This window comes from Lichenostomus cassidix, chromosome 15 (genome assembly GCF_008360975.1).
Source record: "Lichenostomus cassidix isolate B80296 chromosome 15, HeHo_3.0, whole genome shotgun sequence".
Classification (NCBI taxonomy): domain Eukaryota; kingdom Metazoa; phylum Chordata; class Aves; order Passeriformes; family Meliphagidae; genus Lichenostomus; species Lichenostomus cassidix.
In genome coordinates, this window is record NC_139496.1 from 4,961,418 (window position 1) to 4,983,152 (window position 21,735).

The 21,735-nt window shown below is 49.4% G+C and overlaps 1 protein-coding gene across 1 annotated transcript in view; it reads right to left on the minus strand.

Moving 5' to 3' along the window:
• Positions 1 to 21,735, minus strand: part of MN1 (MN1 proto-oncogene, transcriptional regulator) — a 79,956-nt gene that overhangs the window by 22,838 nt on the left and 35,383 nt on the right. The gene's annotated exons all lie outside the window — the stretch shown is intronic.

The following is a 21,735-nucleotide window of genomic DNA, read 5'->3' on the forward strand; positions in this document are numbered from 1 at the left end:
TGGATTATTCTTCCATAGGAATAGCACACGGCAAGGACAACATGCCTTCACGCTGTATCTCTGCTGGTACAGGAGCACTGGATTGCTGCTATTAGCACCCACAAATCCCAGGCAGCACAGGGCTGAGCTGTGGCACAGATGAGATGCCCAATCCCCTGCTATTGGAGAGGGTGAAGGCACAAAGCACTGCGTGGGTGTTTAGGTACTTAATCTTTTTCATTTTTGTAAGCCTCCTCGAGCTGGATTTTCTCTGAGCAACTCCTGCATGCAGTTTTAGAGCTGTGCCCAACGATGTGCAGCTGTTTCCAGAGGCCAAAGGCAGCAGCACCACCAGCCTGACCACCTCAGCTAGCACGTGGTTTGGGGTGCAAGATCCTGCACTGAACCTCCCTTCTCCTCCATTTCACACTCAGCTCTTCCTTCAGATACAGGAGATTTGTCTTAATTGATCTAACTGGCAGTTGCAGTGCTCTGACAAAAATGAATTTATATCTGAGAAGCACAAGACAGAGAAGGGCCTTTGGGACAATATCACTACACTGCTTTTTGGGGCAGGCTCCAAATGGGCAAGGCAGGGCTCAGTCAGGGTCACACCACTGCTGCCTCCATCATGGTCAGAAAAGCATCAAGCAGTGCTCTCTGAAAGCTCTGGAAAGGAGTAGGAGCATGTCCAGGACACTGAGTAGTGCTGATGACTAAGTGACAATTACCTGAGGTTCACTGCTGGTGATAGATTACCAGTGGCATATGATTTTGCATTTTAACTGCCACTAATCTGCCTGCTAAATGCAGGATATCAGGTTAAATCACCTAATGTGATATTTTGAGTAAGGCAAAGCAGCGTTCTGTTGATAGTGACTTAAACACAGTTGCTGGTAAAGCATCCAAAGCAGCTCAGCTGCAATAGCCCAACACAGATGCTCAGGCTTTGGGCAAAGGGGACACCTGTATCAGAGAGGGGATAAACTGACTCCCCAGCACCTTTTACACCTTGAATGCATTCAGAATATCCAAAGCTCTTCATGATAACAGGCTTTGGGAAAAGGGCAAGAGCCCCTAGGCACAAAAGTTTCTCTAGGATACATAAGCAAGACATAGGTAAAACGGTCTGGGAGTACATATTAAACAAAGATTTGTTTATTCATTTTTATGAATGACTGAATTTCTTCCATTTCTCCTGCTCATCCACAGTACAACCTCCTCACGCAGACAACAGGCAATCTACCAGATTATGTGCACATCCATGTTCATGTGACAACAATGTGACCAGGAGCTGCATGACTGAGCCCAATGCTTCAGCTCCAAATCAGCATTCAAACACAAACTGAGCAGTGTCAGTGCTCCCATGAAAACCAAACTAGTCTAAGATTATCTCTGTTCTCAGCCCATTTACCAAATAGGTCTCGTAGTGAACATGTGCTGACTCTTGATCTAAGGAATGCATCCAAGGAAAACAGCTGCCAGAGGCTTCACTGCGAATGAACACTGTGTGCTAAAGGAGTCCCGTGCCTGACACGGAGCTGGAAAGCTGGCTGGAGGTTGAAGTGGGGACAGACAAAAAGTTCACTCCCTCAAGTGCCATCTCTGAATAAAGCCACATGCGGACACAAAGGGCAGGGCAGTCATTTGCAGCAATCCCCACCGCAGAACAGTCCTTGACACTGCACAAACTCCTGCTGCTCTGTCTGGAGAAGTCCCCCCCACCCCAGCCACACGTGTCTGTCAGCCACTGAAGGCTGCCAGGTGTCTGCAGAGCTGTGCAGAGCTGCCCCTGCTTCTGTGCCTTCCCTCAGCTCTATGGGAGGGGAAAACGGGTCATCCCACCAGCAGCTGGCTGGACCAAAGACCCCTCCAGCAGCACTGCTCCCACCCCAGGCACAGCTCCAGGCCAGCACTGCTCCCCTCTGCAGTGGGAGGGACAGCAGTCTGAACCAGCACTAACAAATCTACTAATTAAAAACTTTGGAAAGGCTTAAAATTCACTTTCCTGGGGAACAGGAACCATTCGAAAAAACAAAACAAACATCTTTCTTTCGTAAACAGGCAGTGGAGCCAGGATTTCAGCATGCTGCAGGCAGGAACAGTGGCTGGGAACAGGCTAATGTCCATCTCTGCCCCACTGGCTGCTCCCCATTGCTGCCCTGCAAAGCTTCAGCACCATAGGCAGAAACACCAAGAGAAACAGGCTGGCTGCTGCTCCATCGGTTAAACAAGAGATCTCACATGTTGTGAAATAGCCATCTGACTTCACTGCTTTCTCCTTCCCTCCTCCTTTGAAAATTCATTTTCTCCAAGATTTTGAGAACCCACAGCAAGGAAGATGGAAAGCAGTTCAGGGTACACAAAAGAAAGGTCAGCCAGTGCATCTGGATTACTTTTAAAGATAATTACTCATTTTCATATCCTCCTTCCATTCTTCTTGCTGGGAGCACTAGATACGATGCAAACAGCCAGGGTGCTAAGGATCTTCAGAGGAAACTGAAAAACTTCAGAGCTGGGCTGTGATACCTTTGCATCTCACCAACATGCACATCCCAGTCAAAAGCTAAAGTCTGGTGTGGAAGATGTCCATCCATCTCCTGCTGAGCCCTCAGCAGGATTGCTCTGGGCCTGGTTAGCAAAGTCCCAGCACAATAGTGCTGCAAGGCCCTTAATCACGCTGTGCTTCAGCAGCATTCCTTGGCCCAGCAGAGCACACCAGCAGTATGAGACGTGAACAATGGCCAAGCTTTGTTTCCATGTTCCTGTCTCCTGAGCCCATGAGGAACATCTGGTTGCCTTCCTTCCACTGCAGAGGGTGGGCATGGGTGGGACACCACTGACAGCAGCGAGGCTACAGTGAGCAGCACACCCCGAGCAGCCTATTGATCGACACAAGATGAGGCAAGGCGAAGGACGTGCTTGGAGAGGTGCCCACAAGACTTTTGCCACGCTGGCAGCAGAAATTAGGATCTGTGTGAATGTCAGCGCTGCGAGCAAAACCAGGATGAAAGGCTTGACCACGGCCTGCAGGGAAAGTGGCCACTCGTTTCCTCGTCCCCACGGGCCAGAGCAGGAACCGCGGCACCACGCTGTACGACGTTTCCTGGTTCCTGCCAGGACATGGGCATCTGATCCCAGGGCTTTAACCACATCACAGGCAGAGCAGGAAGGCAGCCAGGCTCATGGCCAGTTTCAGTGGCAATGCAGCACCAAGAAGCAGGAATCAGCAGCCCAGCACCACACAACCTGTGCTTGGTCTTAAAAGGGTTCGAGAAATGTCTTCCACAGAAGTTCCACAAGAAAACTGCCTGTGCAAAGAGGAGACACAGTCCTGTTTCTGAGGGACGTTCATCATGTGGGACTCCCACTACCCAAGACAGGTGAGGACAGCACTCTTTCACCCAGGAACACAGGAGCAGCCAGGGCACTCACTCCCTGCTTTGAAAGGGTTCAAGCTCCAGGTATGTTCAAAAATGACTGAATGTGGCACTGGCTGCCGTGGTTGACAAGGCGATGTTTGGTCAATGTTTGAACTCAATGATCTCAGGTCTTTTCCAACTGAATTGATTCTGTGATTCTGTGTGCCCCTCTTCTTAGGGGTTTTTGGTAGGTGTTCCTCGGGATAGGCAGACAGCAAGAGTGCATGAATTTTGCGCCTCTGGAAAAATAGGTTTTTATGAAATAAAAAAAAAATCTTGATCCTGGGTTGTTCTACAAATAATTCATGTAAAGTAACTCCACAGAGTCAGCTTGTCTGATTTGAAATCCAAGGCATAACTCAGTGAGAGTCTGGGGGGGCTGTGAGACCCTGGCAGGAGACACCAAGTCCCCAAGAGGTTTCAGGCACATGCCTGCCCCACAGTTCCCTGCTGAGGCACTCAGGCAGTACCCCAGCAACCTGGCTCTCACATGCCACATCTGCACAGGCCCATGACTGCAGAGCCACTGGGACCAGGGCTGTGATGGCACAGGCAGAAGCCTGGCCCTGAGCTGTGCCATGCTTGGGGCAGAGCTGTCCCCACCGGTGCAGGGCAGTGATGGAGGCACTGCCTGCTGTGTCTGTCCTGGTTCCTCAGGGCAAGGGCCCAGCCAGCAAGTGACACGCTGGCTGCAGGCTCAGCAGCTCCATGCAGCTGAGAGCCCAGCACAGAGGGAAGCCTGGATTAGCTCCTGGCACTGTAGGAAGTGCTATAATAGCAGAAGCAGAGCAGCAGGCAGCAATTGTAGAGCCTGAGCAAAAATCCCTTGTTTTCACTGGCTAGTTCTGGTTTCATGTTTCTGATCTTTTAAACATCAGGCACTCCCCAAGCCTGGCCAACAGCTCCCTAACACAGCACTGTGCTCTGCCAGCAGCCTGACCTGTGCCAATGGGTTTCCTCCAAACTGCCAGTTCCAGGCTGGAGACAGAGCTCCAGCCCCACTGCATATGGGCTGGCAGCTACCCCCAGCAGCAGGAGCAGCTGAGCTCCCTCTCCAGAGGAGACAGCACCATCCCACTTGCCTCCAGCCAAGGCTCACAACCCAAAGCCACTTTTCCCAGCCTGTCTCTGCAGGCAAACCCACGAGAGCCCCAAACCAAGGCAGCAGAGGCGTGGGGAGCAGTCTGCAATGGCATGGTGCAAGACCAGTGCAAACCAGTGCCAGCTGCCACTCACACATGCTCTGCTGTCAGCCCAGCCACTGAACCACGCTGTTTTATCCCTGGCTGCAAGGCTTGTTTCCCCTTCCAAAGGGGAGAGAGAGAAGGAAGCTTGTGGAAAATAAAATCGCTCTGAACAGCCTGGAAAAAGCTGCATGTTATGAGACCACAGGAGCGGCGAGAGGTCGTGTGGGCAGGTGAAGGGTTAACAGGTGGAAGCCAATGCCCCTCTACCAGGCAGCCAATATTTCTATCAATAAATTATGCATCAGCATCTAGTAATAATGACCTAGCAGCCAACACTATTTAAAACAAACCAATCGATGGTATTAACGTAATCCCCAGGAGAAAACAAGACACCACACACAGAGCTGGGATCAGAGCAGATCAGGCCAAGGAGAAAGGGACCTTTGGGAGAGCAGTCAGCTGCAGGGGACAGAGAGGTCCCCAAGCTAAAAGGCCAGGCAGGGGCTCTGGTTCAGCCAAGAACAGAGAATAAAAATCACCTCTAAAAAGCCCACCCAACACAGGCACGATGTATTTAATCCTACTCATCCCCAGTGCTGCTCACCGTGCAGAGCCACCAGAACCTGGAGGGGAGCAGGGATTTGGGAGCTGTTGCACCCCAGCAGCCATGGCCAGGCCCCAGGAGCATAGTGCACAGATACAGGGCTCACCAGCCCACACATATAACACACTTCATGTGCATTCTCCATATTAATAAATGGGGAAAGAAGGAACCATCAATCTATGAACTGCCAATTTGCACAGGACTAGCTCTTTTACTGGCTACGCACTAGCACCTTTTACAGCCCATTAATTACTTTCTCTAATAAAGTTTGACAAAATGATAACTTGCCCATGAAAAGTGTTGTAATAAATACATTTTCTCTAACTTTGGACCATTCTTGCATGTCTGGCTCATAAACCCCTCCCATGGTTCAGTAACTTAGAGCCTACCTGTACTTTTCAGACAAGGAGGAGGCTCGGTGTGGTGGCTGCTGCATGGCAGCAGCACAGTGGCACTGATGTCACAGCCAGCAAGCACTAAGACACATCATGTTTCCTAGGCCAGTGCTGACAGCTTGGGATGTCCACTGCTTCCACTATATCTATGTAAGGCCACAGCTGAGCTCAGCAGAAAATACAATGGCTGAAGTTGGTCTTTACTAAATACAGAAACAGGAAGCGACTGGTATGTTTTAGTCTCAATTCTAAATGATAAGATGTTTTAAGACTTTTTTATTACACTGCTTAGGAGCACTAAGAGACTGGACTCACCTTCTGAGACAGAAATTCAGATCTCATTTTTTGCCAATCAGCCCTGTAACAGGAGCATTGGAGACTGACTCCAGAGCTATTGGTCAGCATGGCTGGGCATCACTGCAGATAAAGGCACATCTGCCCTCAGTTCCCCATCAGCCTCTTGCCCTCTCCTGAGGCTGGCTGGCTGCACACTCTGGCCCAGGTACAGCCCACAGAGCCACCACTGTCACCTCTGCAGAGGAGCACAGCGAGGGCAGCAACTCTGACTGACGTCTGAGCGGGTTGGCACGATGATGGGCTGGCAACGATGATGGCACATCACAATCCCTGCTGCTAGCCAGCCCCACATTCTCTGTACAGGCTGTGCTGCTCCCCCAGCAGCCCAAGGAAGGCTCCTTCCCTGTTTAATTAGTTGAGTGACTCTGCTCTGCCCAATAAAATCATCACCCCCCTCGGCAGTGCCATGCCGTGGAAATTTATGATCATAATTTAGAGGCTGAATTACCACTGTCGGTACCTGTGCCATATGAATTACTCAGTCATATTAAATTCAACTGTTGATTTTGCAGGGTTATGCGAAGCAGGAACACTTAGAGCCAATGAAATAATGGAGGAGAAAGAATTATGGCCAGGGAAGTTACATTAGCTGTTCAAAGCACCCTGCACAGAGTCCACCTGCCCATCCCCAGCCCAAGGCTGCCTACACCAGCAGTGCTGGGCTTTTGGGATCATGAAAATTGGGAGCTGCAGCTGATCTCAGGCTCCTGGCCACGCAGAGCTCTGCTGTCAGAAGATCTGAAGGAGTCTCTGTCCTTAGCAAAGAGTTAAGGAACTCCTTCAGACACCTGTACTGGCATCAAAGAGTCCTTCAGTTTCTGAATCCATCAGTCCCCAGGGCACACGCTGTGGTAAGACTTTTGTGTCCATACACACACAGAATTTGCTGGTCTGCAGAGTCACAGACAGAAGCTCAGGGCACTCAGCACAGCACCAGGGGCCTCAAATCCCAACATGATGATCTGAAACCAGCACTGAGACTTTCACACAGAGATACTTGTGAAGACTACCCTACAAAGTCAGAGCAATGAAGCTGAATTCCTGCCAGCCTAGACACACTTGGTCCAAGACTTCAGATCCCAGCAGCCCGTTCTGACATAGAAAAGACAAAACCTGGAGCCCTGCAATGCTGCAAAGTGGAAACAAAAAGCCCTTTGACTGAAAGACTAACTCTCAAGCAAGCTGATTTTGGAGTGATGGCTTTAACAGCTCATGTACAGGCAGAATTTCTAATGCACAAAGAGCAAAGTGTATTTGTATATGGAACAAGTATTAATCAACTACTGCAGAAAAAAGGTCCATCAACAAAAAAGAAAGCCTAGGATGCTTTATTACAATTCTAAGGTTTTTGGTTTTTGGCAAAATAATTTCCTCAAAGAAAGTTACAAACCCTCATTTTATACAGATCTCCTCATGTCCATCCCAGACCTCTCTAATCATGAAAAAAGTGCATATAAAGATTCTCATGCACGGTTTCAATCAAGTGCATTTATCTATATAGATTGCCCTTTTAATGCCAAGATAATGTCAGAAACTCTACACAAATCATCACAATTTACACTCTCCTCCTCTTTAGTATAAGGCAGACTCTGCCAAATCAAGGGCTAATATATCACATTATTTCTAGCAATCCAAGGGCTGCCTCCTGCCACCTGCTATATGAAATACCTATGTCTTTGATTCATTGATCCCTGCCTAACCTTGTAGGTAGAAAAGCTTTTCTCCCTCCTTACAGAACTTTGTTTAACGTGTTGTGTACTGTTGTGTACACCACCCTCTGCCTCTCTAGCCAGGATTAACCCTCCATTGCCAACACAGGACCACATGTATTCTGGAAGCCTGCCAAGAATTTATTTTTTAGACAATAAATATGGGTTTGTTTTTTTTTTTTTCCTTTCAGGGGAGAGCAAAACACATTTCCCACAACCAATGCAGTCAGTTGCATGTCTGAGGAAATGCAGAGGTGAGCAGAGCTGGAGGGTTCCCCACTCCCACAGGATGGGTGGTCACACCCAAAAGCATTTGGGAACAGATTTCACAGGCTCTGCAGCAGCAGTGCTCATGCTGCTATGAAACTGGGCCTCCTGCAAGAGCCTGCCATGCTCTCTCCACCCATGATGAAGACAGCTTAGTATTCCAGCTGTGCATCCCAGCATCACACAGCAGATCGAATATGCATTGGTAAATACTGCTTCTGCTGCAAGAGTCCACAGAGAAGTTATCAAGAGGAAAAGCAAATGTGTACAGCAAACAGTGTGTGGAGAACACAACTGCAATACAAAGCATGTCCTTCCCTTCCGATGCCAGCTCTGGGATGACTAGTTCAGTGCAAGGATGCCAGTCACCAAAAGACCTCAGATGCTCTTCTTCCACAGCTCTGAAAACTGAAATAAAAGTAAACTTTTATTTTAAAACTGAAATAAAAGTATGAGGCTTTCTTGCAAAGCTGGTGCCTGCAGACCCAGGTGCTGCTGTGTACCCCCTCTCCACCCCAGGTCTGTCACTGCTCTTCACATTCACTCAGCAGCCCCTCTTCCTCCACAGATCAGGCTCAACCTGCAACAGGGCTCCTACTCTCTCACAGGCAGAGCACAACCAGCATACTCAGTACAGTTATTTCCCCAGGAAACAAGGTTAAAAACCCTCACCAGTTTCGAAGCCCCTTCCAAAGCCCCCCAGGAGGTCCCTCCTGGCTGTTAGGGACTTCAAGGGAAGGAGCCCAGCCACACAGAACCAGCTTTCCCAGCTCCTGCTCTCTCACAGATATCTCTGGTCCTTTCAGCAAAAAAATTTTAAGTGCAAGGTCTTCACTGGTCTTTCTAAAAGGGCTGCAGCCCCCGGCCTAAGAGCTTGCTGGCAAGCTTCCTCCTTGTGCTTTTTGGTCCAAATGCACTCTCCCAGACATGGCAATGCAGCTCCCTGGGGAGTGAGGGTGGCTGCTCACACTCTGAGCCCAATAGGAAGGGATGCCAGGGCCAGGAGAGCACAGCCAGGATGCACTTTGTCCACTTACAGTCTTACCAAGGGCATAATTTCAGACATTTTCTGCGGATTAGAAAAAAGGAGGTTGGTTTTGGTTTTTTTTTTTTTTTACAGGAAGCAAATCCAAGGCTAAAATCTTCCCCTGCATCTCATGTCCAGTAGCGAGGTCTCCTCTGTTCATTATAATCTTCAGTGTAACTTCTGCTCTGCAGCTCCTTTAATCACATCAGATATGGGAACAGAAAAATGTCATTGTTCCTTGGCCATGAACAATACCATCCGTGGAGCCATGAGAAAGTGCAAGATGGATATAAAAAAGGCGGGCTCTTGTCTCCCCATAATCTCTTCTACAAACTGACAAAAGAGGGTTTTGTATAGAGAAAATTGCCACATACAGAAACAAAACAAAAATAGAGCATGCGAGCTGGGACCACTTTTATCTGGAGAGGCACCACAGGGAGATATGCCAAATGTGATTCATTTTAACAAGTTTAGCCCTTGAGAGACAAGAGCAGAGCCCCCCGTTAAGAATGAGGAGGTTAGCCAGGAGGGTCAGGGAGGGAACAAGGCCTGGCACAGCCAGGGAGGGTAAGTGACCCTGAAGACTGCTGCTTCCCTTATTACAGTGGCAAGTGGTTCTGGCTTGGGACAAATGTCTGGAAAAGCAGCCTGGTCTGGGGTGGGGATGGGGGTGTTCAGGGTATTTTACCACTGTGAGTTGTGTTAGGTTAGCCTGTGCATTGGCTCATTTACAGAGGAGTAATTAAAGTCTATAAACAGATACAGAGGTTCTTGCTCTACCATCCATTATGGGCAGCCAGCAATGATTAACTGCACAACCCTTTGGGGAGACTCTTCCCCTGCACAAGCACCTGAGCAAACACCCCAGAGCTGCTGAGCAACTGCGTGCAAAGCACAAAAAGGCTTTGGTAAAACATCATACATGCATCCATATGTGCTTGGGACCAGCCTTGCCCACTCCCCAGGCTCTGCAGGTACAGCAAGACCCAGATCAATACAAGTGCGAGGCCCTTTGAATGAAATCAATGCAGCTCAACGAGCACCTAAGTCCTGGTGTCATCACATTATTTATTGCCCAAAGTCCCCATCCCACATCAGCCAGGGGAAGAGCTCGAGTGCATTCCCTCCCTCTGCTCTGCAGCACACAATTAAATCTCAGGCTCAGGTTCTGCTTCCTGATATACAATGGGATCATGAACCATTGGCACCAGAGACCCTGCTAACCACCACCAATTCAGAGCAGGAGAGATCATGGGGCACAGCAGCACTGGAACTCTCAGCCAGCACCTTTCTGAGAGCAGCTCTGTGCCCACCCTCCTCACAGGTTCTCCTCCTCCAGCTCTTCACTGCCTCCCTGGGATGTCACTCTATTCGCTGCCTCCTTTCAAGCCATTGTTAGTTTATTAAGTGCTTTTAGAGATGCAATTTGTGCCCCAGGAGAACAAGCTGCAGAGAAAGAGCTCCACAGTCCTGGTGGCCTGGCAGCACCAGCCAAATGTCACATCCAGGCCCAGCAGGCAGCGGCGTGGAAGCCACCAGTGCCATCCCCCACGGTGCCTCCAAAGAATGGGCGAGATGGGCACAGCCCCACCACGGCGCTGCCCACCCTCCGTGGTGGGGCTACAGCCAATAAAACTGTGGCCATGACAGCAGACAGCCACAGGGCCAGGCACTGAGCCCTCGCCGAGCAGGCGGGGAGGTCCAGCATGGCCAGCCCAGCCCATCCTGCTGCAGGCCAGTGGGGCTTGGGCAGGTCTAAAGCAGCACCTTCTGCACTGGTCATCTGCCCCATGGCCAGCAGCTCTGCCTTCCCTGCTCTCAGCATGGACACACAGTGGTTTGTCATAGCAGCAGACACACACCAGCTGCCCTCAACACCAGCCCTGCTCTGAGCACAGCACCCAGGAACCCCCACCAGGCACCCCAGTGCTGTGGGAGCCAAGGAGGTCCTCCACATCAGCCCCATGGCAGGGATGGGAAGCTCAAACTCTCCCAGCCTGGAGATGCAGCAGGATTCTCACTTGCTCTGCTTTCACACATGTGAAAATGTAGACTAAGTGACTTGTCATACAATGGGGACACTCAAGTGCAGACATTTTCCAGGTCCAGCTGGCTCTCCTCAGCTATGGGCTGCACAGTGCTCCTGAAAGCCTTTCCAGAAGCTCAAGGCTCACCCACAGCTGTCTGAGGCAAGTGTCAAGCAGGGGCAGTGCAGGAGACCTGTGTGCATGCTGCCATCCCCAAACCCACACTGGCCAGGGGCTCTGCTCCCTGCTGCACCCCAGCACTCCCTCCCAGAAAAGCAAACTGCCCTCCCAACCCATCACCACAGCCCTCCACTTGGCCCCAGTGCCAGCTGGGACCTTCCTCACTCACCCTCCTGACAGACCTCAGGCCTCGACATGCAGCTTGTTGCCAAGGAGCATCATCACATCAATAAATTATCAACAACTTACACAAAATACCCCCATATTCTACCTTCTGCCATGCAGGTTTTTAACCTGAGGGCTCTGAAAGTGAACAGCGTCTCAGAACCCCTCCCATACCACACACCCTTCACAGGTGTTTGCTTTTTTTTCAGATTAATCCAGATTCCCACCCATGAACAAGTGACAGGTGTCTTGCTTGACACCTGATTATGTCAGCCAAATCCCCAGCCAAAAGCCATGTCACAAATTAGGTCATTTAGGATTCCTAACCAACACTGTTAGCTAAATCCTTAACGCCGTTAATTATGTTTCCTATCACCAATTTACAAAGCGACGCTATTGATCTTGCCCCTACTCTGCAAATTACAGAGAAATGACCAGAATTAAAAACGCAACATCCGAGTGGGAGGCCAGGAAACTGAGTCAGGGACAGCCGAGGAAATAAATTCAAATTAAAGGATCAGCTAGAAAAAACCCAGCAAATACACCCGTTCCATCGAGGCAGCTGCCACTCCCATGCCCAACTCACCTCAGCACTTCACTCCCCTGATGTAAGTCTTCCTGGAAGATGATCTGCATGTTGCCATTTTTTTGTGGAGGGCAATGAACCGTAGGTCGAAGGAGCAATATATTTTTTAGCTGTGGTTATAGCTTAGAATTAATGATCTTCCCACGAGCACAGAGCTAACCTGAGGTAGCAGTGGCATTTTCCATTATCTCATTGAGAAAAATACCACAGAAAACATGGCTGTAAGTACATGGTGCAGGCAGATAGGCTGGGAATAACAGAGAAACTACAGTCAGTTGTTGAGAAAAGTCTCATTTGAAACTGAGAAGTTTCCTCATTCCACAACTGGACAAATCCCCACTGCAATCCCCCTGTGACCCTTGGGGATGCAGCAGCACCGCTGGGGCAGGCAGATGAGCCACAAACCTGGCTCTCTCCTGCACCTGCCAGGAGCTGAGCTCAGCTCTAAAACCTGACACTCATTTCCATGTCATTTGCTCTGGCAGGAAGAGGCGTTCTTTGAGATGAGCTCCATCAAAGCTTGAGCGCATCGATCTCTTTACAGTCAGAAAGCTCAATTAGACCTTCAACAACAAGGGGAAATAAATGGTGGTTCTGCCCACCAGCAGATCACAAATCCTCTTACTCTGAGGATACAGTTCATATTACAACCAAGCAAGAAATCTATCAAGCCATTTTAATTAATTCCCCTCCTCTAAAACACTTGAGTGCAGACTGGAGAGGGGACACACTTCTGCAAGCAAGTGCTGTGTGCTCACGTGCCAGGGACAGAGCATGTCACCCTGAAAAACACCTATGGAGGATCCCTTCTACCTTTCCTAAACTCCACAGGATTTGACTCCACTATTTTCTCATTTTTATTGTTTTTAATATTTCCTCATCTCCTTACAGCTGCAAGTAACCAAACCTGCAAACCTTCAGAGGATGCTCACCCAGGCTTGGGGAAAATGAGGCCAACCAGAACAGAGGCAAGGCAAGCAGGACCAACAAAGCACTGCAGAGCCAGCCTCACGAGAGATGCTAGCATTGCTCAGGCTCAGATATAAGTGTGTTTGGATGTTTCACTGACAGTACAGAGAAGAGAAAACCACTGGGAAAGAGAAGCCTTATGGAAACTGAAGGGATGGGAAGCTGTCATGGGAACACAGACGAAAGGAGCAGGCCAGGAATAAACCCAGGCTAGAGATCAGCAGGAAGCTTCTAGCAACCAGAATGAGAATATTCCAGACAGAATTTTTGTCCCTTCTTTCCACAGCCTGGAAGAGGAATTCATCTCCACCACTTTCTCCTCCAAAAATCCTACCCCTTCGTTAGCACATCTGTCTCATGAGCATCCACTGAATGACACTCCAAGCAGACAGACAGGGCAGGCAGAAACACCCGTGATTCCACGCAGGAGAACATATGCAGTGAATCTGTCTGTCTGGACATACAAACTGTGTTCAGCACCACAATATCCAAACAAATTCCCAAGGGTCTCAAATTAGTATTGACTGATCCCAAAAGGCTGACAGATACTGTACAGGAGGGAGCCTGGGAGATGTTTTCCCAGGTTTTAGAAACAAAACTTCCTTAAATATCATGAAACATTAAAAAATCCTCATAGCTGCTACTGTTTGCAAAACGAGAGATGACAGCAGCCGCTGTCCTGTTGCCCTGCATGCACAGCCAGTTGGGTTTTCATTGCAAATCCACTCAGCATCTCATTACTGTCCATCACAGGGGCTCCAGTTCCAGGACCAGATTCACTTCAGTAGTGTGAGCCTTGCACTGCGCTTCCTAATGCAGCTGGATTAATGGGAACACATCTTAGGGAACATCCTCACCAACCAGAGGAAAACAGTAACATCCTCTGACAGTTCTTAGGCAGCAAAGCACAGATCCCCAAAGGGAGAGAAGTTCAAAGGATCTCAAGACCTGACGGGGCAGGGACCTTGAGAAAGGCTGTGCATGACATGCCTTCCTCTGCAAAGAGCTCTCACAGCTTGAGCTGCAAGAACAGGAGCTACATTTCCACTTGCAGACATGATTCCAGATGAAAAGAAGATGGTACGATGTCAAACTCGCAGCACTGCGGAACAAGAAGAAAAGTGAGATAGAAAAAAATACAAGTGTAAAATATAAATACAAGAACTCAGTTACAGTAAGCTAGAAATTTTTAAGAAAATAAACTCCTGTTAGCTGGAGGACAAATATTTACTGCCATTAAGAAAAGCATTCAAAATAGAGATGGAAAAGACAGCCTGCAATGGTTATATTAGTGCTATTGTTATGTCACAATCTACCTTTATGTTGTGCTTCCTCAGAGCCATGAAAAAGACTTGGAGAGCTCAAAACAGCTGTGTTAACCAAAGGAATCCAGTTTTTAAAGTTATTGTCTTGCTCCACTAGGCACCTTCTCACAAAACACAAAAAGAAATAATTAGCTGCTAAAGCATGGGGTTTGAAGCCAGAGCTTCCAGCTCCCAGTCTGCCACAAAGGCTCTCAGTAAATATATGAGATTTTGTTGGCCACTGACAAAGTAAATCACATTCATACCTCACTGCTTCATCGGTGGCAAGACAAGGATGGTGAAGGGGCAAAAGATTTGATCCACTGCTCTTTGCCTTTCCCATGCCTTTTGCAGTACAGTCTGGCTTTTTAGAAGATACTTGTCCCACTCTGGGAAACACCCAGCTCTGATTCCTCCTGTTCCTGAAGGCACTGTTCAGCTCAGAGACAGTCTCTCTCTCCATGCCTGCATTCCAAATGCAAAGCAGCAATGCTGTGCACACATGAGCCACCCTCGAGAGCCACCACAGCCATTCCTGTGCTGTTTCCTTAGATCTAGGTACTTCATTTAGCCACGTGCCTCCCACACTCTCCCAGATAACTTTCCTCTGCACTTTTCAGTCACTCTCATCACCCCGATCAGCCGGGTCTCCCTCGCAGGATGTGAGCCAGACCACCTGCAGATTCCCATCCCAGGGAAGACACGACCCTCCCTTCCCGAGGGATGCAAAGCAGGGCAGTCAGCCACACACGGTGGAAGTGCACCGAGTCTGCTCCCAGGGTGGCAGCTCCTAAGGTGCATTTCCATAGCTCGCATTTCCATAGTGTCACACTGGCAAAGAAAGGAGAGCGCTGGGGAAAGGCTGGCTTGGCGAGTTTGAGAAGAAGGCTCTTCTCCACCAGCCTTTAGATACAAAGGTCGAGGGTTTGCAAGGGTCAGCAACCCCTCTTAATATTCACCAAAGCAGTAACAACAAAGGCAAGCTGGGGAAAGGGAAGCGTTCCTGTGGAGTCCCATCTTCACTCTGGATACCACTCCACAATGAAGTTATTTCAAACAGCCCATAGGTTAAGCTCTGGCTTTCATCCCAATAGCACAGTTCCTGCTGAGCTCTGCCTGCAAAGGCACATCAAGCAGAGACACTCAGATGACATCTAACCTCACCCAGCTCGCTGCAGCAGCACCTTTCTCAGCCAGGCTGGAAATTCAGATAACAGAAGAGAATGTGTCAATTGCCTAACATTTAATGAGACCAGAAGGAGGTCACTGCTCTGTCTGAGCAGCACTGTAAAAGCTCCCATCTGTTACAAAGGCTATGTTGGACATTGGCAGTGCTTGGTAAATAAAGAGACAAGTTCCACCTTCCAAAGCAAACTGTATGAATGATGCCTGGCTTTGATGATGATTCCTAGGAAGCAACCCTCGCATTTCACCTTCACACACCTGGGCATTAACCACGAAGTCAAGGACACTTACTGCTTCCTCATTCAAACAATCTGGATCAGGTCTCCCTGAAATTATCACCATGCTGTGACAGCAGCCAGGAAGCTTCCCTGTGCATGGAGCAGTCCAGGATGCTCCTGTGAGCCCAGGAATAGTGTGCCTGGCTGCAGTCACCATCACCACGGTGGGGAGCAGTGGCAAACACAGTGTCTGACCACCCCAGCAAAATGATTGAATGCTCTGTTTCAGGTTGTCTGAAGCTCTTTCATGTCTTGAGATCATGTAACACCTGCACATCAAACCCTGGGCACCAACAAAACTATACAAGATTGGCACCACCACCAAGTATTCCCTTCCCAATCTGTTCCTCTGGAACTGAAGATGTGGCTGTTATCACAACAGGTCACCTACCAGTTTCTTTCCCTTGGGTTTCCATCCTGCACTGAGCCCTGCATAGAGTGACATGGCCCTTCACAGCCCAGGCCATGACACCCTGCCAGAGAACTGGAAGGTGCCAGCACTCCTGTGTCCACACCCTGTCCCCACCGTGCCTCTCGTCACCCACCTGGGCACTGCAGAAGCAGCAAGGTCTGCTCGGCAACAAGCACTTTGTATCCTCCTTGTGCCTGGCTGCGAAGGCAGAGCTGTGAGAGAACATGAGGAGTTAAGCTTTTTCTTACAAGATGTGTAAAGATTTGGTCTGCACACTTGGTGAGCTGCAGCGGTTGTGGGCCAAAACATTTTGCTGCATATTTCTGAAATTATTTGTCAGAAAAGAACGTCAATGACATAGAAAATGAGTTGCAGATGTAACCTTTTCAAGCATCAATAATAACTTAAGACATTTGAAACAAAATCTTAACTCACAAGTGACTCCATCACACAGGGCCGTTTCTGAGGCTCGCAGAGCAGAGGCAGGACTGTAACACATCCCAGCAATGGTGCCCCCTCCAGCTCTTCCACTTAGCAAAGAACAATTCAATCCTTGCATTTGCCAAAGCTGTTTCCCTTTCAGAGACCTTTTTTTCCTGATCTCCAGGCTATTCCTGGACACTGGGCACTCCTGGCTGGAAAAGAAGGCTTCCAGATCAGGTCCCATAGCCAAGTCCCACAATACACTGACATTAGGACAGGCAGAGTGATTTCTCTGAGGTCCAGCACAAAGACAAAGGTGCTACACAAGAAAGATTCATTTTAACACTTCCTCATTCACATACACACAATCAGTCCCTGCTCCCGGGGCCAGTGGGCAGCCCAGACTCCTTGGGCCACACCAGTGTGGCTCCACTGGCTCAGGGTCCAGTGGGGCCATCAGGGCTACAGGTCTGGCACAGCCAGAGAGCCAGCACTGCCACCACCCCGGTATTTCTGCAGTGAATACCACCACTGTCATCTCAGAGGCACATGCTTAAGGAATTTAACTACTTTAATACAATGGGCTCAAATTGCCAAAGAATGTTTGTGCATCAGTGTGAAATCAGAAATTCGGGGAGGGGGTGCTTTATCTGTCAAAGGCCAGCCTCAGGGGGCTGCCAGAGCAGACAGTGGGAAGCTGGATTGCATTTGACACGCATCAGCCCATCAAACACAAACAGCCTTCAAAGTGCTGGGAGGCTGAGCCAGCCCCATCACAGGCTGCACTGGCCCCACTGGGCTCCGACCCGGGTCACACCCCACGGGCTGTGCAGGACCCACCTGGGCCTCCCAGCCTGATCTTGCTCCATAAATCACAGGAAAAGAGATACTTCTTAACAGCTCAAATTAAGATAAAATGCCTTTGTTTTCAGACCATGAGCTACCTGTGCTGTTCCCTGGTAGTGTGTCCCTGCTGAGCAGCCCCAGGATGGCAGAGCTGCTGCAGTGGACAGACCAGCAAGCCAGGACACAGCAGCCAGGCTGTCCTCCCATCCAGCCAGGCCAGCAACTGGGTCAGGTACCATCAGCTAATGACTGTCCAGCAGCAGCCTGCCCAGGATGGAGAGAAAACATCCCAGCCCACACCGTGGGCACATGCTGCCAGTGCTCGAGGGAGGCCAACCCAGAACAGAAATCCTGTCAGAGCTCAGCCAAGCATGGCCACTACTTGCCTGACCCCACTCCTGGGGCTCACTGGGACTGGGGATCCTGGGCTTGGCTGGGGCACACTGAGCTCACTCCCTCTGCCCCACAGCCATCCCTCCAACTTTTGCTGGAGGGTTTCCAGCGCCTGGAAAGAGCTGAACTTAAATTATTCCAGGGGAAAAGAAACACAAAACCTTGTCTTCAGATGAATCCCCAGCCCTCCACCCTGAACAAACCCCTTCTGCAGCCCCCATTGCCAAGCCCAGCGCCAGCATCTGGGCTTGGGCTCTCCAGCACAGACTGCCCATGGAGCTCTTCCAAGGGGCTCAGCAGCCCTCTGCAAGCACGAGCACAGCTGAGGGGAATAAATAACAGCCCCAACGCAAAAACCAGCATTTTCTTACAAAGCAAAGTCTCAAATAGTAAATGAAGGGAAAGGAAGGGGAGGGGACATGGCTGAGCAGCCCCTCTTCACCACCTCCAGCATGCACAGCGTCACTCAGCTGAGCAGGGTGCACGGCAAATAATACCCACTCTGCTGTCCCCCCTGCCCCAGCAGCGAGACCCCACGCACCAGGGAATGCAGGGGAACAGATGGATTTTCCATGGGAAGGGGCTGGATTGCGCCTTCCAGTTGAACATGTGAGCCCAGCAGAGCCATGTGTTCAAACCATTAAACTGCTGCCTTTGCTCGGCCAGCAGTGAGAGGAGAGAGGGCTTTGGGGAGGGATATTCAGAGGGAAATGCTTCTCAGCCTGGCACCAGGCAGACAGGCCACAGAGACCCATGGCTGGACCCTGAGCCCATCATTTCTGTGTAGCCAAACAAGATTTTCTTTCCTTTCCAGGTGCTTGCTCCCAAGCAAATGCCTTGATATGGAGTATCAGGCTTATAAAGCAAACACATTTTGGAGGGTGTTTGCACATGGGTTAGGGTTATTCCAGGGGTTAGGGGTTATTCCACTGGGATTATTTCAGGCTAAAACCCACGCACAGCATTGTGCCAGAAACAGGGAGCTCTCAGAGATGAGGGTGTAGGGCATTAATTAGGGAAATTGACAATGTCTAATCTCACTGCATCAAGAATAAGGGACCTTGAGGGTCCACGAATTGAGATAATTTGATTTTTATACAAATAAATGGGCTTATTCCCAAAGGATAGGATTCACTTCACATGGGCATGAGCTGCTCTGTGAAAGGCTTGTAGTCCACCACCAGATGTTACCTCCTGAGGGGGTGGGCAGAATGGGAAAAGCACAGTGTTTATCACTAGCAGGCAGCAGGAACCTGAGACAAACCCAGGATTTTTTCTGTGTTTCACCCCAATACACTTTTCTTTGGGCCGAGTGATGCTCTGAGTTGCTTGGCTGACCAAGACTTGGGAGCACAAAGCACAGAATTCAGATCATTTAAAAACCTAGGTATTCTAATAAACAATCCAGAAGACCTCCCTATTACAGGAGGGAAGCATTCTGGGGATAGGTTTCTACAGAAGCAAAATATTTCCCGAGTAGGCTTTTTACCAGAGCAACAAAACAGGTTTCAAAGGCTAAAACCTTGGACAAGGTGCAGCTCACACCCCGGACATGGTGAATGTGTCCCTCCAGGCCACTCTCCAGGAGCGGGGCAGCCCTGGCCAGTGGTGCCCTGGTTATTGCAGGGCTCCCACACAGGTCCATGTCTCCAGCATTCCCTCATGCCACAGAAGAACCACGCCGACCATGTCCAGCTTTGTTGTTTCAGCCATACTGTTGAGGCTCCTGTTTACTTGGGAATCATATGTTTTCTGCCCTGGTCCTCACTGTATTCAGAACAGTTACTTAGCTTCAATAAGCCCCTTGTTAAAGCCTTTTCCTTTCTGTAATCTCATCAAACTAACCAAAAGGAGTTTGTTCTGAAATAGAGTCCCATTTTGTAACCTGGCTTCCTGGAGGAGCGCTCCCCATGCTCACCCGGCCCCTCCACCACAAAAGGGCTCTGCTTGTCCTAGCGCTGACAAAACACTCCGTCTGTTTGGGTTAGTCAGCAGGGGGTTAATGAAAAGCCCGGCCCTGGGGACTCCCACCTTATCTGCAATCATGAATTTATTGAAGAATGTGTTAATGTGCTGGATTTTATTCATCAGGGGTCAGGGCTTTTCAAATTCTTCCTCCCAGCTCCCCCTCTTTCCATCCCTCCCCAGCAAGCTCACAATGCTGTTTAAACAAAGGACTCCCAACACAAAGAGCAAATTTACACAGTAAAGTTTTCTTGCAAGCCCAGAGCAGAGTCTGGAAGAATTCCAGCTTTATAAAGAGAAAAGGGGGTGGGGGGAAGAAAGGGGGAAGGGAGACAGGGGCATTTTGCAGAGGATAAAAGGAAATTGAGAAAAGTTCCCACCTCCTGAAGCTCAGCGCTGAATATTCTCCATCAGTTAACCCCGAAGCAGGAGGATATTTTGGCAGAACATGAGCCCTCATAGCATCAAACTTCTCAGCCTCCTTTGAGGTGGAGGCTGAAATGGATGTTTCAACATCACATTTAGTGTGGCACTTCAACAGCTCCTTTGTCTGTGGACTCCTAACAGAAGCCCCTAAGAGGACACAGCAACCATTCACCAGGGCTCCTCCTCTGTTCCTTGTTTCACAGGTGTGACACAAGCATGATCTAAAAGGAAAGAGTGAGGCTCAGCAATGGTGACACGGTGACACGTGTCCAAGGCCAAGTGACAATGCAAAGGAGCCACGGATCCCACCTCCCTCATCCCACCCATGGGCCATGTACTGTCCCGGGATTAGGGACTCCCAGAGCATCTCTGGCACGTCTCACCCAGGCTGGGCAAGTGCCCAAACCTACTGCTACCAGCACTGCCAGTGCTGGAAATAGGCAGCCGCAGATCCCCTTCCATCATCTCAAGCATCATCCCCACTCCACAGCTGGTTGGTTTCTTTTATTCTTTTTCACTAAAAGATTAAGGCCCCCCACTACTCTGTCCATTTTGGTTGTGCTGCTCAGAGCTCTGGGCACAATCCTGCACTAATGAACCAAGGATGACCTAAATTATTTTCTTCAGGTCTCGTCACCTCCACCTCCTGTACTGTCATTACAGAGCTCTGGCAACATCTCAGAAAGGAGAGCTTAGAACAGACATCACCCCCATCCACACCTCTGCCCTCTAGGCACAGTCTTATAGAGCTCACCTCAGCAAAGAGTTTTCAAACATTCTACAAGCAAAATATATGAGATGTTATTGGCCATAATGCTAAAACTGCTGGGGGAGCTACAAACTCCCAGGCAGGAGAGTAACCACTTTAGGCAAATGACTTAGGGACTTCTGGAAATAATTAATATTAAAAGAAACCCATCATAATTCTAGTTTCTAACAACTTTCTCAGCCAAAAGGATGTTGCTGTCCCAAACTTTCATCCCTGTGTTTATTTACCTTGGGTTTTATGGAGAGAGATGCCTTCTGTCATACTCTCACAGCACCAGCAGTGATCTGCAAGCAGCTCACCCCAAGAGCCCAGCAAAAGGGGGTTGAAATGACTCTGGAGTCACACAGAGGAACCCCCAAACAGCACCACAGGAATGCTGGCTGGCACTGCAGGGGCAGAGCTGCCCAAATGCCACATGGCAGATCTCAGCACACGGGATCCAGCTGCACTGCCGATGGATTCCTGACTGCTGAACATACAATACATATTTACAGAGTCTCCTCCGTGACAGGAATTCCAAAGCCTCATGCGGAAAGTAACTCAAAGGACGTAATTAAATCAGTTAAATGGCTTGGGCAAAGAGATGCAGCTACAGAGAGATTTCATCTCTCAGCACAGCCACAGGCCACAGGAAACGATTAGGAGAGCAAGAACTGCAAAAACTCCAGGACTAACCATTTGCTTTTCTTTACTTAATAAACTATAATCAGTGCTTAACACTGGCACAGCCCAGGTGAGCCTCTGAGCACAGTGCCCCGGGATGAAGGTATTTGGGATAGGCAGCCCCCGTGCCAGCATCAGCAGAGGTGACATTACCAGGTGACAAGTAAAGCCAGCGTCAAGAGCAGAAATGAAAGACC